This window comes from Globicephala melas, chromosome 10 (genome assembly GCF_963455315.2).
Source record: "Globicephala melas chromosome 10, mGloMel1.2, whole genome shotgun sequence".
Taxonomy (NCBI): domain Eukaryota; kingdom Metazoa; phylum Chordata; class Mammalia; order Artiodactyla; family Delphinidae; genus Globicephala; species Globicephala melas.
This window is the reverse complement of record NC_083323.1, coordinates 91,108,518-91,128,115: the sequence shown is the minus strand read 5'-3', so window position 1 is coordinate 91,128,115 and position 19,598 is coordinate 91,108,518. Positions and strand designations below refer to the sequence as shown.

General features: G+C 39.6%; 1 protein-coding gene across 1 annotated transcript in view; it reads right to left on the bottom strand.

Annotated features, from left to right (window-relative positions):
• GUCY2C (guanylate cyclase 2C) overlaps positions 1-19,598 on the bottom strand; it is a 108,799-nt gene that overhangs the window by 68,598 nt on the left and 20,603 nt on the right. Inside the window, exons 2-3 of the mRNA XM_030841351.2 lie at positions 10,299-10,374; positions 9,688-9,866 (exon numbers count right to left, since the gene is read on the bottom strand). The gene's annotated coding sequence lies outside the window, so the exon portion shown is untranslated. The remainder of the gene's footprint in view (positions 1-9,687; positions 9,867-10,298; positions 10,375-19,598) is intronic.

Below are 19,598 nucleotides of genomic sequence, written 5' to 3'. Positions count from 1 at the left end.
CATGCAAACTAGCATATATAGTATGGATAAACAACAAGGTCCTATTGTAGAGCACAGGGAACTATATTCATCCTGTGATAAACCATAATGGAAAAGAATACACACACACACACACACACACACACACACACAACTGAATGACTTTGCTGTACACCAGAAATTAACACAACATTGTAAATCAACTATACTTCAATAAAACATTTTAAAAAGTAAAATAAAATAATTTTCTTATACCCCCCAAAAAAGAGATACAATAAAGAACTTCAACACTGAATTTGATTGCAAATTTATCATATTGACTGTATCTTATAATAACAGCCACCAGAGATGTCAAGAGTGCATAGATGGATTAAAAATCCCAGTGAAAGAGTTAGCACCTGGATCTTTACTTAATTCATCTTCTTGACTGGTAACCCTGTGAAATCTCAGACACAGACCAAATCTTGCCTCTGAGAAGCTACAGAAGGAAACATAATGCCTTCCTGATGCTGAGTAGTGTTATCTACTTAAGTCCAGTTAAGTTAAATCCAGCTTTAGCTGGGACATTTCACTGCTGTGAACACCTGGGTCGGGGCCATCCCCAAAGCAGAGTAGATCATGAGTGAACTCATTGAGGTAGGGCTCAAATCCTTCTCTTTGAGGATCTATTGCCTTGAAATAGAAAAGGCCTGTGGGCCAGGCCCTTAGAGAAGGTTGGGTGATCAGGCAGAGAACACAGGTCTTCGCTTAGCAACCCTCTGACCCCAGAGGTGGTAACAGGGAGGAGAATTCTGTTACCATCTTCTTACCAGCTTCAAGCAGACGCTGTCTCACTATTTCCATTCCCGCGTTCACCACATCTTTCAAGTTAACCTGGGACTCTGGGAAGGCCGAGTTGTTCACCATCAGCACAGTGATCTCGTAGCTGCCATTGTGGCAGTTCTGACTCACTTGGGAGGTCCAGAACAAAAGCCCTGGTCGGAGGAGCAGTGACCACAAAGCCAAGGCCAACAGTGGCGTCTTCATGACCTCCCTCACCTCAGCACCATACTCCTTGCTTTACTCTGGGCCTTTCAGGGAAGCAGGAACTCCAAATGAACAGCCTGTCACTGAGTCCCGTGGTCTACTCTTCCCCACGCTCCTTTCTGGTCACCCCACTGGTCACGTGGACCACAGAATACAGCCTTCCTGTCGGCAATTAGCAGCTACATTACAGTAGGAGATAAACCAAAGTTCACTTTGCGTGTTTGCTCACAGAAAGGTCAGAGTTATAAACAAGATTACCTGCGCCTCACCCAATAAAAAAAAATCACTGGTGACACATCACTGAGAAGAGGGAAAAGAGGAAGAGGGCAGTATTGTATATACCAAAAACGCTTTGTAAGATGGAAAATAAAGGTCAAAGTGTTCAAGGCAAGCACAAATATGATAGATTATTAGCTTTTAGGTTATAGTTGCACATTGAAACTGAATCCTTAACTAGGAAGATCTGTGTTTCACTCACCCAGTCAGCAACTATTATTGGGACTTGACGGGGCATTGGAAGGGCACTGGGCATACAGCCATGAATGACATGGATACATTAATGTCTTCATGGAACATATGTCTACTGGTGGGGAAGACAAACATTAAATAAATAATTATGAATAACTAAACTCAACAATGAAAAACAGTGCAGAGTGCTGTGGGAGCACATGGCAGATTAACCTAACCTATTCTGGAAAGTCAAGGACGCGTCCCTGAGAAAGTAACCTTTGAGCTGAGCCCTGGAGGATGAACAGGTGTTAGCTGAATGGGAAGTGAGGGAGAGCATGTGAGGCTGGGACAGAGCTTGTGCAGAGGCCCAGAAGTGGGAGGGGGCATGGATATTTGAGGAACTGAAAGAGATATAGTATGGCTGAAGTGAAGAAAGCTAGTCCAGGGCAGTAAAGGATGCCAGAGGAGTAGGCAAGTGTAGGCCAGGGGGTTTCCTGTGAGCCATTGCGAATTTGGAACTTTACCCTAAGAGTCAAGAAAGGGACATGATCAGATAAATGTTGTAAAGAGCACTTAGGCTGCCATGGAAGAAATGACCTAGAGAGAGGCAGGAGTGGGGTCATGGAGCAAATTAAGAGGCTGCTTCTGTGGTTTAGGCGAGAAGTGAAGGGGGCCAGATGAGGGCCGTGGCAGTGGAAGTGGGTTCAAGAGACATCTAAAAGGTAAAATGATAAGAAGATATTTCATTGGACCTGGGGCATTAGAGAGAGGGAGGAGTCAAGAGTGACCCGTTATACACTCAGCTGGGTGGATGGGAAAGCTGTTGACTAAGCTCTAGGATTCTGAAAGCAGCAAGAGAAAAGTGACTCATCACATGAAATGGAACCCCTATAAGACTATCAGTGGATTTCTCAGCCCAAATCTTGTAGGCAAGGAAACAGTGCAATGATATGTTCAAAGTACCTGAAAGAAAAAACCCTGCCAACCAAAAATATTATACCAGCAAAATTATCCTCTAAAAATGGAGGAGAGATAGAGTCTTTCCCAGATAAGCAAAAACTAAGATAGCTCATCACCACTAGACCTGCCTTACAGAAATGCTTAAGGAGTTCTTCAAATTGAAATGAAAACATACTAAACAGCAACACAAAAGCATATGAGAGCATAAATCTCATGGCAAAGGTAAATATATTAAAAAATGCAGACTGGGGAGGGGGAAGGGTGAGCTGTGACAGGGCGAGAGAGAGTCATGGGCATATACACACTAACAAACGTAGTAAGGTAGATAGCTAGTGGGAAGCAGCCGCATGGCACAGGGATATTGGCTCGGTGCTTTGTGACAGCCTGGAGGGGTGGGATAGGGAGGGTGGGAGGGAGGGAGACGCAAGAGGGAAGACATATGGGAACATATGTTTATGTATGACTGATTCACTTTGTTATAAAGCAGAAACTAACACACCATTGTAAAGCAATTATACCCCAATAAAGATGTTAAAAAAAAAATGCAGAGTAAAGTAATATTGTAATGGTGGTACCTAAGTTATGTTTAAGCTTAATATAAAAGTTAAATGATAAAAATTTGTTATTGGGCACACAATATAGAAAGTGTGGGGACAGGAGAGTAAAAGTACAGAGTTCTTGTATGCAATTGAAGTTAAGGTGTTATCAACCTAAAACAGATGGCTACAACTACAAGATATTTTATGCATGCCTTGAGCTAACCACAAAGAAAAACTATAGTAGATACAAAAAAGATAAGAGAAAAAACTTGAAAGCAAATCATTACAAGAAAACCATCAAATAGCAAAAGAAGACAGCGAGAGAAAGTAGCCCTACAAATTTTCCCCGGAAGTAACTCTATTTACAGTTTAAAACTGACCAAATACAATATATGAAATGATAAATTCAATCAATCATGGTGGTCGGCCGCCAAAATTTTTTTTTTAATTTTATTGGAGTATAGTTGATTTACGGTGTTGTGCTACAAAAAAATTTTAATAAAAGCTGGGCTGTTGCCACTCTTCAGGTTAACCTGAATGGCCCTCTAGTGATTTACCATGTCCCAGCTGATCACACCTCTACACTGGGAGTTGCATCCCCCACTGCAGGGCCTACAAGGAGAATGGACTTCCTCAGATCATGACATGAAAGAGATCTTGTGAGTGATCACGGAAAGGCTGCCTCCAGACCTCCTGGGACAGGACAGGAATTGCCTGGTGTAACACTCCCTTGACTTAGCCTTGTCGGTTCTACTGTTCATCCCAGGTGAAAGAAGAAATGCATTCTGGGTACTCAACGAACCAGACATTAATAGAAGGGATTAGTAAAATTGAATGGGACAGCATTCATGATTCTCCTCATTTTATAGTAGACCAAAACCTGAAAAATAGGCTGGTTCTAGAAATCCACTCAGTGATTGAAAACAACCAGAAATTATGTTTCTTTTACCAGAAGCAGAGGAAAGAAACAGAGTGATAACCAGAAGTGGGGATAGGGTTATGAGAGGATTTTTAAGGGTGGAAGTTAGTTGAGTTATTTAAATGTTGATAAGGAGCTGGTGGAGAGGGAGAGGTGGCAAATGTGAGAGAGGAGGCGTAAATGACGATGGCTCCAAGAAAATGAGAGGCAATGGGATTCCAAACATGGCAGAAAGAACAACTCTTCCTTATAAAAGGAAGAACGTGTTGTAGGATGATTGTGTATGTTCCTGAACAGAACTTGGATCCACCCACCTAGATACGCAGCAAAGCCAACCTACTGGGTTGTGGTGAAGGAAAGCTCAGTGTTTACTGCAGGGCACCCAACAAGGAGAATGGGCAGCTAATACTCAAAAACCCAAACTCCCCGATGGTTTTCAGAGAAATGTATTTAAAGGCAGTGTTGGGGTGAGGGTCGCAGGGTGTGTGATCAGCTCATGGACACTTTTCGGATTGGTAGACAGTAAGGTGACAGGGTGGTGTTTCAGTAATCTTGATCATCAATTTTCCAGCTCCAACCAGTCTATGGTCTATGTGTTCAGGGTCAGCAGTTTCCACCTGGTCGGGGGTCTGGTTTCTGTAAGAAATAACTTAAGAATGTGTGTCAGACACTGTTATCTGTTTTTCTCAAGGAGAACTAGGACTTTATGACCCAATCCTTCAATTTTACTTATTGCTTAAGTTGTTATCACCTTCCTTGCTTGACTGCCTTTTCTTAGTTCCTGCTTTTGCCCCTCCTTAAATGATTAATTGCTTGAATCTGTTTTATGAAACAGGCCAGGGAAAATAAGGTTGTTTTTTTTTTCTAAAGGTGGGAGTGGGGGAACATGGAAGGGTCTGCAATCACGAAGGCCCTGCAGGGATTTGCTCGGTTTCATATATACACGTATATTTCTAGACTTGTGGGCTGGAAGATGAGATCATTTATGTATGATTGTTTAAATTTATTTTCTGAAGGAGGTGAGTCATTGGCTGAGAATGAAAGGAGAGCTGGGCTAGTCAGAGGCTTGAGAAGGGAGGGACTTGAAAAGTTACTGTGATGAGTGAGAGAAGGGACTGATAAGAGATGTGTCCTAATGTTGTTTGTCAGTGGTGAGATTCGGAGATGAGTGACTGAAAACTGGCCTTACTCAGCCCAGCTTTATGATTTTCTCTAGCAATGTTTAGCTGCCCAAGAGCAGTACAGGAAAGCGAATGGTTGGGCTTATTCAGGTATGGTTTTTCCAGGTAGGTACAATGAAAGAACAAATGGATAAAAAAAAAATTGAACAAAGTCAAAAGAGTGGAGAGATGGACTATAAAATCTAAATTGAATAACAATGAAGTGCATGCAGGAGGGGAGTGAGGGAAAGGCATAAAGAAGAAGCTTGAGGGAATTCCCTGGTTGTCCAGTAGTTAGGACTTCATGCTTTCACTGCCCAGGCTGTGAGTTCAATCCCTGGTGGGAGAACTAAGACCCTGCATGTCGCATGGCACGGCCAAAAAAAAAAAAAAAAAAAAAGAAGAGGCTTGAAGGGATGACGGTACAATAGGCAGGCAGAAGTACAGGTGGAAAGGGGACAGCTGAAACAAACAGCTGGAAGGATAGTGTTTGCATTAGAGGGTGGGTTTTCTGAATTACTGATTTGAAAAGTTCAAGGTGGCTGAGGGGGGGAAGGAAAATGTTTTTGAACAAAGGAGTTTCAGGAACTCAGAGTCCAGTCTGTTGGACAGGTCACCTCCTGGGTATGAAAATCAACCAGACTGACAGCAGGCCCTTGTTGGGGAGGAATAAACCAGGGAGAATATCCAGGACTTCAGTAACTGACAGTGGTTGATGAAATGGGATAGAGAGTATCCTGGCTAGATGGTACATGCCTCAAGAGAACAGAGGTATTTTTTTTTTAATTTTTAAATTATGAAGTAGATCATACATGTAAAGGAATAACTACCATGAATATATACAAATTAAAAGAATAATAAAATGAACACTCATGTACATACATTACAGCCTAAGGTATAAAATGTTACTAGAGCCTTTGTACTCTGTGTGCCCCATCCCTAACACATGACCCCTGCTTCTCCCAACCTAGCCATGAGGTGTACAGAACAGTCCACAAAGAGATACAGGATACTGAGGCATGTGTTGAGCATGGCATAGCAATATGGGGATGAAAAAAGGCTAGAGAAGATATGACACCAAGTACCCATGTTTGGGGGGATGAGTGATGTGGAATAAGGTGGGTTCAATTCTAGTGTCTCCTGGAGGGAGGACGGTAGATGCTCAGACTTCATAGGATTCAGCTTTGATTCAGAAGGAAGGCACTGGGGTTATTTTATGGGGGGGGTACGTGGTGATGAGTGACTGAGAGTGGTCAGGAGTGGGTGCCCCTGGATACTTTTAGTGGACGTTAGGAAGAATGGAACAGCAGGCTGCAGAGAGGCACACGGCCATCACATCAGTGATTAACCTTTGCTACAGGTAACGATTTTATATGTTGCACATTTGGTGGCCACTGTGGACTCAAACTTGGTTGTCTGTTAATATGTTGCTATTCCCACTTCCTGTGGTAGGAGAAAGAGTAGACTGTTTTTGTTTTTTGATTTGGCCTGCAAATTGCAAATATGAAAGAAAGCCACGTCAAGGGATGGACGAAGTTGTAACTGTCAGGTGCTTTTAATTCAGATATGAAGACAGAAGGCAGATGCAGTTCTGGGAACCCTTTGGTTATAGCATGGAACCAGGAAGATTTTCAGAAGGGAACGAACAAGATGACAGTCCTTTCTGGATCCTTTAAGGCAAACATTATGTGTCTTCTTTATGTTGTAAAACTACCAGCATGTAGATCATGATTAAAGAGAGGCAGGCTCTGCTGGGAAAGTTTCAAGGGTCAAAAACGAATAATGGAACACTGAGTTGCCAGATTTATGAGATATACTCTTCAGTAGAACACAAAAGCCCTAAAGATATGAGAAAAAAAGGGGAATTACTCCTCATGGGAAGGGGCAGCTGAGCAGGTCACCTGCATGTGCCGCTCTTTCGTTTCTGGCGAGACTTTGGGTCTCTTTTGTATGCTTCTCATTAAGATCCCCTGCTCACCTTCAGGCCTATCAGAGTACTCGGCATCTCTACAGTCTATAGCAGTCCTAGGCTTCCTCTCTCCCTATCTCAGTGCAGATGCAAAAGTGAGTTTACGGACTAATGTAACTGATAGAACTAAAACGTGAAAGTATTTTTTTAAATAAGCACAAAAGTAGAGATTCTGATCGGGATTTATTGAGGAAAAATGGCTACAGTAAAGTACTTCTCTTTTTCCAGTGTTATTGAGAGATAATTGACACACATCACTGTATAAGTTTAAGGCACAGCATGATGGTTTGCTTTACATATATTGTGAAATGATTACCACAATAGGTTCAGCTAATAACCATCTTGCCACATAAATACAACAAAAAGAAAAGAAAGGAGGAAAGAATAAAGGAAAAAAAATTCTCCTTCTGATAAGAACTCGTGGAATTTATTCTAACAGCTTTCCTATATATCATATAGCAGTGTTAGCTGTAGTCATCATGCTGTACATTAGAGTATTTCTGAATGGACGATTTAATAGACGCACCAGATTAGCTGAAATACACCCTGAATGCCTGCAGCCAGTGTTCGTGAATACTTCTGCTCCTTCCGATTAAGTCATCTGCTTACCAAGGGTCCCTTGTGCTTGCGCCCAAATTTGCCAAACATATTTATTAAATTATGTCCTTAATTAAATGTTATGTAATCTGATAAAATACATACAAAAACTGTTGGAAATCTTAAACAAAGCAAATTACTAAGAAAACTGCTGTGGCGAGACTGCTATAAAACACCAGGGAATAACAAAGAAACCTAAAAGAAATTCTGTCCTTAGAGAACTTGTCAATTACCTTAAAACATCAAACACCAGAAGTAGCACAAGATGCACTAGGGGTGTGGTTTACTTAAGAAAGCTGATACGGGGGGAGGGACAAATTGGGAATTTGGGATTAACAGATACACACTACTATATATAAAATAGATAAACAACAAGGATCTACTGTATAGCACAGGGAACTACATTCAGTATCTTGTAATGACCTATAATGGAAAAGAATCTGAAAAAGACACAACTGAATCACTTTGTGTCACAACTGAATCACTTTGCTGTATACCTGAAATATTGTAAATCAACTATACTTCAGTAAAAAAAAGAAAGAAAGAAAGCGGATACAGAGCTCCAACCTGGCTACTCATGCTTAAAGAACATTACTTGGCCTGACATCAACCAATGGGTGAATAAACAAACATGAATATGTTTTGAGATAAAATAAAACTTTTAAGGTATAAATATATAATTTTTAATGATTCCTAGTTTAACTGTTTATTTCCTGTGAAGGAAATCCTTACTGGTCCTATTCGCATAGGATAACATAATGCCAGATGGGTTCAGGTAACTAAAAGGCTATACGGTTTTGCTGAGCACCAAAATGGATTTGGTTACGCAAACCTTCTGAGTTAGGCATAGAGAGATATAAATTGCTTTACATGATAAAATGAGGAAAATGTGAAGTTCCCAGGGCTAATCCAGGAACAGGGGAATGAGGAGGAGAGATGGAAAGAGATAAAGGGAAAGAGATGGGAGCTACATAGAAATAAATGGCCTGTGGGAAAGGCCTAGTGGGATGCGGGCTGAAGACATTTAAGAACAAGGATGTATAAAATAAATAAGAGGTTGCTCGTCTTTTCCTTGAGGAGAAGATGCCTTACTTCATCCACACAACAGGTATCTATTGAGCATCCTCTAATCGTCCTCAGCACTGGGGTTACACAAATGAACACATTTCTGCCTTCATGATAATTGTATTCTAGCGGGAATTTAAAACTGATAAAACTGGGAAACCTTCAGTCAAGTCTGTGCCAGATACGACTTGCCTAACTTTTGGGAATTATGGAAAGGTGCTCATATCTGTGTCTAGATTCATGGGGTAAGAACAGGAGTAGGATGGCTAGGTGACTCTCAGAAGCAGGAGTCTGAAGTCAGAGATGATCATGGTAGTTTAAGACTTCAGGGTTTGATGGAATATTGGGAAGTGTTTTTGAACTTTCTACAAGGATGAGATGAGGCTCAAAGTCATGTTATCTAGATCACAAGGTCGGGTGACCCGACTGACACCCAAATCACTATTGTACACTAGGGCTGCATATCTAAATTCTCGCACCAGTGCCTGGGCGCTTCAGGCTGACAGGCTTGTTTCTTTTCCCTGTTATGCCTGTTTCCTCTTGTCTTCCCCTCTCCCATTCTCAGCTCGGTGCTCTGTGATGACCTAGAGGAGTGGGATGGGGTGGGGTGGGAGGGAGGCTCAAGAGGGAGGGGATATATGTATACATATAACTGAATCACTTTGTTGTACAGCAGAAACTAACACAACATTGTAAAGCAATTATACTCCAATAAAACAAACAAACAAACAACAGAAGAAACTCTATTTAAACCCTGAGCAATGTCTTCCTCTCCCTCCTTCCCCAGCCCATTTTGTACAGTCTTCTCATATGCTCAGGAAAGGCTGGAGTAGGTCATTGTTACACACTTGCAGGGGCAGCTGGAATTCTGTTCCATTTCCTAGTGACTCTTGGATTGCCTCCTCTGTCCAGGTGGCTAGCTTTATGTACTTAGGGAAATATGTGCTGGAGACAGCAGTAATGCATCTTAGCTGCAATAAAGTTCTCCATGCTCTGGAAACAGCTTTGTTTGTTTTCTCTTACCTCCGACACACGGAAGGAAACAGGCCGTAGGCTGCCAGGAGTGGTTGGTTGGGTTGATACGTCAATCCTGAAAAAGGAACTCTGTATTCTCCTGTAGAGAAGCTGGACATTACTCTTCCCCACCACGCCAAGGCAGCTGAAGGATTACTTCCTCCTAGTTATACGGGTTAAAATAATAGCTTGGGAAAGAAGGAAAAAAAGTGATCAGTCCCCTGAAGTGTAAACTCCTTACGAACAGAGTAATTATCAGTTTTGTTTATTGATGCTTCTTTACAAAGTTGGAAAGGTAAGGCAAGCATTTAAAGAACAGAATTGTATATCTTGAGGTAAAGAAGAGCATCTTTGAGTTTCAGGAGGCAGTTCGATATTCTTATACAAAAAACCAAGACCCACAAAACTTGAAGCTGGATTTGAATCATGTTTCAGCTGTTTGTTAAGCATATGAACTCCAGCAGATTACCTACATTTGCTGATCTTTAGTTTTCTTATTTGTAAGATAAATTTAATTTCTATTCTAGCCAGTAAGCCTGAGCTGTGACCCTTGTTGGAGTTTGGAGGTGGGTAGGTGTGCCAGATGATTGATGGTATTTGCCCAAACAACATTCACTCACCTGGGGTAGAAGAGTCACACCACAGGTGATTCACTCCCAGGGAAACAGCCAAACAACAGCTCCATATTATTCCAGCCTGTCTCCAATCCAGTCCATACATGCAGTTCAAAAGAGAAAAAGACCTGGAATAAAAACCTGGAAGAACAACCTGATAAAGAAGTCAGCAGAATATTAAGTCATACATATAACTGCCTAGGGCCACTCTAACAGGCTCTATCACACAAAGAAGAGGGATGTCGTACTTCACTTGATCAAAAACTGGCAGCCTGCTCTGGCACTTTGAGAGTCCTCCATGGTGGTTGTCGGGATTGCTGGAGCTGTGGTAGCACCCCGTGGGGGACTTCGATGTGTGAGCAAACTGCACTCACCAGGTGACAGAATCCACTGGAGACCCTCATGCTCAGTGGGCCCACAGCAGTTCCCGAGACAAACAGACTTATTGGACAATATTCAAGACATGCCTAGCAACTTCTAGATATATCCACAGGAGCACCAGCAAGTGAAAATTAAGTTACTACTGTTGCGTGAACTTCGCAGATTCTAGCACAAGGAAGTTTGGTTTAATTAAAGCAGAAAATGGTATTATAAAGTTCCTGGCACCTAGATAGTTATTGTTATTCCTTGATGCCCTTCTCTAAACGGCAGCATCAATTGCTCCTTCCTTTGCGCTACTTTTGTGTATAGTAGGTATATCTTCTCTAACTTTAATTGAACATTTATTTAATTGAAATTAATTGAATTGAAAAAGCGAAGTATATGACAACCTCACTTTATTAGAAAAGAATAGTAATGGAAAGAAATTTCAGTTGTATTCAAGAAATACTTATGTGGCTAGATGTGATTAGAAAATTGTCCCTAAGACAAATATTTGGAATCTACCACAGGAACAAAAATTTAAACTACATTTATTTAGATATATTTCTTTATATTTAACAGTGAATCAGCAGAATATATTTGAAAGAAAGAAGTTCTGAAATGTAGAGTGGTAGATACTCCTTTTCACCTTATGTATGAGATTAGGAAAAATGAATTTATCGAATGCTTAAAACTTGGCAAAATTATTTGAAGGAGGAACAAATGCCTGATGAAATAGGATTAGATGGAAAGGGATAAGAAGATCAGGGGAGAAAAGTTTTATTAATGCTTCAAGATTGCAGAAACTGGTCGCCCAAAGACACATCATATCAAATGTATTAGATGTGACCACACTTAATATATTTGATATGCATCATTTTTCTGTAAAAAATTTTTCTGTAAAAAATTGAAAGGAGTTTTATAGTTTTGCTATCAGTTTTGATTTTGTAGTTACCTTTTTTGAATTTGGAGCCAAGACTTCTTTCTTTTAGGTCTCAAACACCTTTATAGGCTTTTAAAACGCTCAGAGGTCTAGACAGTGACAGACTGTCCCTGATAGGTAAGGATGTAAAATAGACTGTGAGAGGGCTTCCCTGGTGGCGCAGTGGTTGAGAGTCCGCCTGCCGATGCAGGGGACACGGGTTCGTGCCCCGGTCCGGGAAGATCCCACATGCCGCGAAGCGGCTGGGCCCATGAGCCATGGCCGCTGAGCCTGCGCGTCCGGAGCCTGTGCTCCGCAACGGTAGAAGCCACAACAGTGAGAGGCCCGCGTACCGCAAAAAAAAAAAAAAAAAAAAAAAGACTGTGAGAAAGAAACCAAGCCCATTTACAGCTGACACCCACAGCATCCCTGTGAAATAAAAGGAGAGACTATTTAACTTAAGGTGTTTATCAGAGAAATGGAGGACAAGAGTCAACAAAACAAAGTACAAAGCTGTAAATTTGTCGGGAAAGAATATACAATTATATTGAGCATGTGAATGTAGAGGCTAGTGAGAATTCTTGACATAAATTTAGAAAGTTGCAAGGGTAGTTTGAAACACACACGTGAAATCAGCAGGAATGATGACAATGATACTGGAAGGTTGGATTTTGCTGCCGAACCAAACTTGGGTCTGCTTGCCTGCACATAAAGTCAACCTACTGGGTTGTGATGAAGGAAAGTGCACTGTGTATTGTAAGGCGCCAGACAAGGAGTCTGGGGCAGCTAATGCTCTAAAAATGCAAACTCCCCAGTGGGGTTCAGGGAGGCATTTTTAAAGACAAGGTGAGGGAGGGAGTCACAGGGTTGTGATCAGCTCATGCAATTCTCTGACTGGTTGACAGGGTGAGGTAACAGGGCAGGGTCACAGGTTTAACACTATCAATCCTCAGGCTCCAATAAGTCTGGGTGCTCATGGTTATCAAGTAGTTAACTTCTTCCATTTGGTGGGAATTTTAGCATCTGTAAAACAACTCAGGAAATGTGCATCAGATAACTGTTACCTAGGTACTTCAGAGAGGAGATAAAGCAGAGAACCTGAGGGGGAGGGGTCTGTCTCAGGAAGGCCCTTCACACAGCCCCCCCCAACTCAACACCACAGAGGGGTGGGCTGACACCTGAGCCAACCCTCCAGCTCGACCCCTGGACACACCTCTACCCTCACCCCATATAAGGAACTAGCTCGCCCCATCCCCTCAGGGAAGCAAGCTAGCAAGGGACTGTTACTTGTTCTCGCTCCCCCTGCTGCAGCAGGAGCCCCAGTAAAGCCTTGCCTGAACTTCTTGTCTGGCCTGTGATCAATTTCTATTGATTAAGGAAGGCCAAGAACCCTGGTTGGTAACATTTGGGTCCAAGGCCGCTTGGGTGGTAAGTAGCAGAGCCAGAATTTGGATCGGTTTTGCCACATTCCAGAAGCCTAGGCTTCTCCACTCTGAGCTTATTAATTGAGACTGGGGGCTGGGGGCTGGTGAGGAGGGCAGGTGGTGAAACATCTGGAGGGCAACGAATTAGACGGACTTAAATAACAAAGAAGTAGTTTACGGAAGCAGAGTGAGGAAATTTTGGAGGGAAATAAAATTTGACACATAAAGGTGTAAAAGAGTATAAAAGGATAATAGACATAGGAAAGCAAAACAGGTAAAGGGAAAATGGCAAAACCTTGAAAGCGTTTAATTTATAAGGATATGATTTTGTGCCACACAAGGCATTTTGTTTAGTTAGCTTTTATGAAAAAAATTATAAAAATGAACTGTCCCAGTACTTGCTGTTGGAGGCAGGGGAGAGAAATAATTTTCCCTCTACTCTTCTGAGTTCTTAGCTGAGACCCTTGTAATAAAGGACAGATTAACAAGAGAAAAACAAACAGAAGGTTATTAATGTGTATACATGAGGGAGATAAGAGGTACAAATTTCCAGTTGCAAAATACATGATTCACAGACATGATATGTACTGTGTGGGGAATATAGCCAATAACTATGTAATATCTTTGTATGGTGACAGATCATAGCTAGCTTTCTCATGGTGATCACTTTGAAATGTACAGAAATATTGAATCACTATGTTGTGTAACAGGAAATAACACAGTGTTGGAGGTCAACTGTATTTCAAAAACAAACAACAAACTCATAGGAAAAGAGATCAGATTTGTGGTTACTGGAGGGTGGGGGGTGTGTGTGGGAGGATTAGATGAGAGCAGTCAAAAGGTACAAATCTCCAGTTTTGAGATAAATAAGTCCCAGGGATGTAACGTACACTATACACTTTCATGTATAACATACAGCAGCGGGCGGGGGCTACAACGAAGAGTAGCCCCCGCCCGCTGCTGTATGTTATACATGAAAGTTGTTAAGAGAACAAATCCTAAGAGTTCTCATCACAAGGAGAAATAATTTTTTCCATTTCTTTAACATTGTATCTATGTGAGATGATGGCTGTTCACTAAACCTACTGTGATAATAATTTCATGATCTATGTAAGTTGTCATTAAGCTGTACAACTTAAACTTATATAGTGCCCTATGTCAATTATATTTCAAAAAAATGGAAGAAAAAATACAATAAAACCTGTTGGAATAGTTAAAAACAAGTAAATAAATAAATAATAAAGGATCTTTTCAAATCTTCCCTCCCCCAAATACAAAACAAAACGTATACTTTATGTATACGGGGTAGATTCCCAGGGAAAAATGAGTAACTTATAAAATGGCTTAGAATTCAGACTTAATAGGGAAAGGGGAGGAGGGAGGTAGACCTCTTGGGGAGAGTAAATGATTTTTAGGAAAGATGAACGGACCTTTAGACGAGTAGATGGGAAGTATGTTAGTTTGTGACACAGTCTGTCTGGCTGCGGTGTCCACTTTTATTCTCCTCTCCTGTGACAAGAGTCAATCTTCCCTGGTTGACGAAACTCCCAGGGAGGGGATTTATGACAATTGAACTCCTTTTGAGGATCTGTCTTTAGGCAGATAAAAGGAGTTCAGAGAAAGCCCCTGCTTGTATTTGCTGTTTTTCAAGTGACTACAGCTCAAAATAATCAATATACCAAAGGGGCATTTTTTGGGGGGGCTGCATAGTCTGTTATCTTTCAATGCCTACACTTTCATCCTAACAAATCTCACCCATGGCTTTATATAATCTCTAGAAGGTGACTGAAAAGTTTACATCTTGAACCCTGAACTCTTCCTGAACTAACTCCAGATTCAAATATCTGTCTTGATATTTCTACTGGGACGTGGAATAGAAGCCTCAAACATGGCATGTCTAGAACAGAACTCTAGATTGCATCACCCTGTATCATGTTTCTCTTCCAGTCTTCACCATCCCAGGAAATGGAATCCTCATCTACCCTATTCAATCAAAATCCTCATAGCCATCCTTGATTTTTCTTTGCTTCATCTTCCACATCCAATAGGGTATGCAAATCCTATCAGCTTTGCTGCCACAATATTTCCCCAAAAGGTTCACTCCTGCCCTCTCCCTTATTACCACCCTAGTCCAAACCATCATCTCTTGTCTGAGATGCTGTCAGAGCCTCCTAACTTGTCTCCCTACTTCGGCTTCTATTCTCTTAAAATCCATTTCCTACACAACAGCCAACAGATTTTTTAAAAAAACTACTAAATCAGATTATGTATTACTGCTTCCTAAAACTCTCAGTGGCTTGCTGTTATATTTATTATAATAAAAATGACCATGTATAGTATTTGCCAAGAGCCAAACATAATCTAAGTGATTTATATAAATTAACTTAATAATCACAAAAATCTACGATATCAGTTTCATTATTATTCTTGTTTTTCAGATGGGGAAACTTAGGCAAGACTGATTAAGTAATTTGTCTGAGGTCATACACATGCTGAGTGTTGGTTCTGGGATTCAAACCTAAGCAATCTAGCTCTAGAGTCTGTGTTCTTAAGCAGAATATTGTACTGTCTCTCAGCAGAACCTGAATTCATAAATTTACATCTCCAGTTCTTAAACTTTTGGATCTCAGGACCCCTTCTTAAAAATTACTGAGGACCCTAAGAGCTTTTGTTTATGGGGTTTTAACTACTGATACTTATTATACTGAAAATAAAAGAGGGATTCCCTGGTGGCACAGTGGTTAAGAATCCACCTGCCAATGCAGAGGGCACGGGTTCGAGCCCTGGTCTGGGAAGATCCCACATGCCACGGAGCAACTAAGCCTGTGCACCACAACTACTGAGCCTGTGCTCTAGAGCCGCGAGCCACAACAGCTGAGCCTGCACGCCACAACTACTGAAGCCCATGCGCCTAGAGCCCGTGCTCTGCAACAACAGAAGCCACCGCAATGAGAAGCCCGTGCACTGCAACGAAGAGTAGCCCCTGCCCGCTGCAACTAGAGAAAGCCTGTGCACAGCAACGAAGACCCAACCCAGCCAAAAATAAATAAATAAAATAAATTTATCAAAAAAATTATTTATTTTAAATAATAATGTTAAACCCATGACATGTTAACATAAATGCATTTTTTTGTTGGTGTAGCCACTATGGAAAACGGTATGGGATTTCCTTAAAAAAACTAAAACTAGCGCTACCATATGATCCAGCAATCCCACTCCTGGGCACATGTCCGGAAAAGATGAAAACTCTAAGTCAAAAAGATACATGCACTCCAATGCAGCACTGTCTGCAATATCCAAGACACGGAAACAACTCAAGTGTCCATCAACAGATGATTGGTTTAAGAAGATGGAATATTACTCAGCCATAAAAAAGAATGAAATATTGCCATTTTCAGCAACATGGATGGACCTAGAGAATATCATACTAAGTGAAGTTAGACAGAGAAAAACAAATATTATGTGATATAACTTGTATGTGGAATCTTAAAAATAACACAAATGAACCTATATACAAAACAGAAACAGACAGACATAGAAAACAAACTTACAGTTACCAAAGGGGAAAGGGGAAGGGATAAATTAGGAATATGGGATTACAAACTACTACATATGCAATAGATAAGCAAGAATTTACTGTATAGCACAGGGAACTACATTCAATATCTTGTAATAACCTATAATTTGAAAAACGATATATATAATTGAATTACTTTGCTGTACACCTGAAATAACACAAGATTGTAAATCAATTATACTTCAATAAAAATATATTTTCATGAAAAAAATCTGTATTTTCTTAAAATAAAAGCTGATGTATAGAGTGATTTTGTTTTGCATTTTTGCAGATCTCCTTGATGTCTCTTTAATAAAAGACAGCTGGATTCTTATATTTACTTCTGCATTCAATTTGTTTTAATTTGTTGTTTTGGTTGAAGTATATGAAGAAAATCTGGCCTCACATAGATATGCAGCTGAAAAAGGGGGGGGGGGGCGGAGGTATTTTCATAACCTTTTCAGATATCCTTTGATTTTATACCCAAACTTGACAAGTGATAGTTTCTCAAAGGTTAGTTGAAATTTGAGATCTGGAACCATATCAAGGAAATTTCATACCCTGATATATTAAAATCTATTGAGCTATCATGCACTTTGATTGAATCTTTCACACATGCATGATTTTTAACATCATGAATCAGTTAATTTGGAAAATACTGTTTCACTGAGTTCTGCAGATTTTTCAAATTTTAACACATCGCATGATACAGTATCAAAATATCGCATTTGTCGTGTCACTGTTGGTCTCATTAGAAAAGTCAAGTATCAAGAAGATGTCAAGCTCATGGTAGCAGATACAAGTTTTCCAAAATTTTAATTTTTACTTGTATGCATGACTTTTTATCATCGGTAACAAATACTGTCAGTTGTGTTCCTTGAAGTGACAGTCTCACTTGGCTTACTTTTTGAGAAAATGTCTGCAAACATTCAAATCTGAATAACCATCATTTGTCTTTCAAGTAAAAATGTTTTCCATAAAAAGGTGACTAGTTCAGCTTGCAACTCAGTCATGCAAATGATATGTGATGGATGAAGAATATAATACTAGTATAGTCTGGGTATCACTACCTTGATGTGCTGAGGTTATAGTAGTTTTACCCACCATTGCTTCTGAACTATTAACACTGATGTCAACAAAGAGAAAAAGGCAAATAAAATGTTAGTATTCTTTTGAAAAGTTTAACTCTGTGACCCTTTAAAGTGCCTTACCCAAGGAGTCTACAGACCATACTTTGAGAACCACTGTTTTACATGGTAATTGTCTTGCCAAGTTGCATGTCTCCTCACCTATCCCGCTCTGCCTTGCTAAGTTCCACTCACTTAAGGACATCTGCATCAACTGTTCCCTCTGCTGGGAACTCTCTGACGCTGCTATCTTTATTGTTATCAGATTTCAGCTCAAATGGCACCTCCTAAAGACACTTCTTGTGATTAACCAGTTTAAAAGACACCTCACTCCCCTAGTCATTCTCTATTATGTTACTCTGCTTTACTTTCTTTATAAAAGTTATCATCATTTGATATTATCTTGTTTATTAATTAATTAATTTGCCTCCTCCATTAGAACTTAAGGTGTAGGAATTCAAGGAATTGAGCTGTCTTATTCATTTCTGTATCTCCATCTCCTAGAACTGTGCAGTCAAAATTTAATAAATATTTTAAAAGACCTTGAGGAATTAAAAGCAAAAGTAGATATTGCAGTAATTTGAAAAGCACAAAGCATTATAAGGTGGTTTATAAGTTTTCAATATTAATCTCCCAATGAGTATTAACTCCTGACACTTTTCGTAGTTTATAATCAACTTTAATGTTCTCTCCACACCAACATAGAACTTGTATTCTTTTATTTTCCCCTTCCCATTTATTACACTTGGATGGAATGCAAACTATTTTAGGATATAGATGAAATTAGAAAGGCACTTAAAATATTCTTCTAAAAAAAGAAATTTCTTCCACAGTATTTTTAGAGCATAGTGTGTGCCAAGGTTAATATCTATGAACACGGTCAATCTGGGGTATTAGACATCTTTAGTATACTGAGCCTCCTTACTCAGGAACATGCTCGGTCCCTTTACTTACATCTTTATTGATGCATCTAAATGAAGTTTTATTATTTTCAACATAAGTATACTGTACACTATTAGAATTATTCATAACTATTATATATTTATATGTTTGTTACTGCAAGTAAATTGTAAGTTGTGTTTTTAAAATCTCATTGTTTATAGATAGAAATTAAAAATTTTTTGTATTGATCTCATATTGGCAACCTTGCTAAGTTCTTTTATTACATACTAATAGTTTGTAGATTAAAGTTTTTTATATATGAAAGCACATCATTTACTAAATGATTTTTTTCTCTTTTTTTTATTGTATTGTTCCTAATAGATCTCAGAAGATTGTGCACCTTAGTTTGCCTAGGTGTGTTGGTAAGACAGTTTTTATACACTTATTTTCTCTCTTTTCTTACTTACTGTTTTCACCTAGCACTACATATCTTGTTATATTTTCTATTTTAAAGATAATGATTTTTAACATTTTGCCATTAAGTATGAAATTCACTGTAGGAGTTTAGTTTTTATTTTATTTTTTTAGATTCTTTAATCATGTTAATGACATTTCCTTCTATTTCTAGGTTCCCAAGTTTCTAATCATAAACGATGTTTTAGTTGTATTGTCTTTATCTATTGAGATGATCAAATGTTTTTTTCTACTTTTATTTTTTCATGAGGAAATTATATCATTAATTTCCTCATGAAAAATATTATATTTACCATATTGAACTATTCCTGGAATAGTTGAATCCTGAAATAAACCCAATTTGGTCATGATATATATTTATTTCTTATTTATACATTGCTAGATTTGGTTTGCTATTATTTCATTTGGATTTTTGCATCTATGTTTTGAGTGATATTGGTCTGTAATTTATCTTTATAATATGAGAAAGTACTGCCTTTGCCAGGTTTTGGTGTCAATCTCGTAACATGAGTTGAGGAGTACTGTTTCTTTTTTTTATTCTTTGGAAGAGTTTGTATTGAA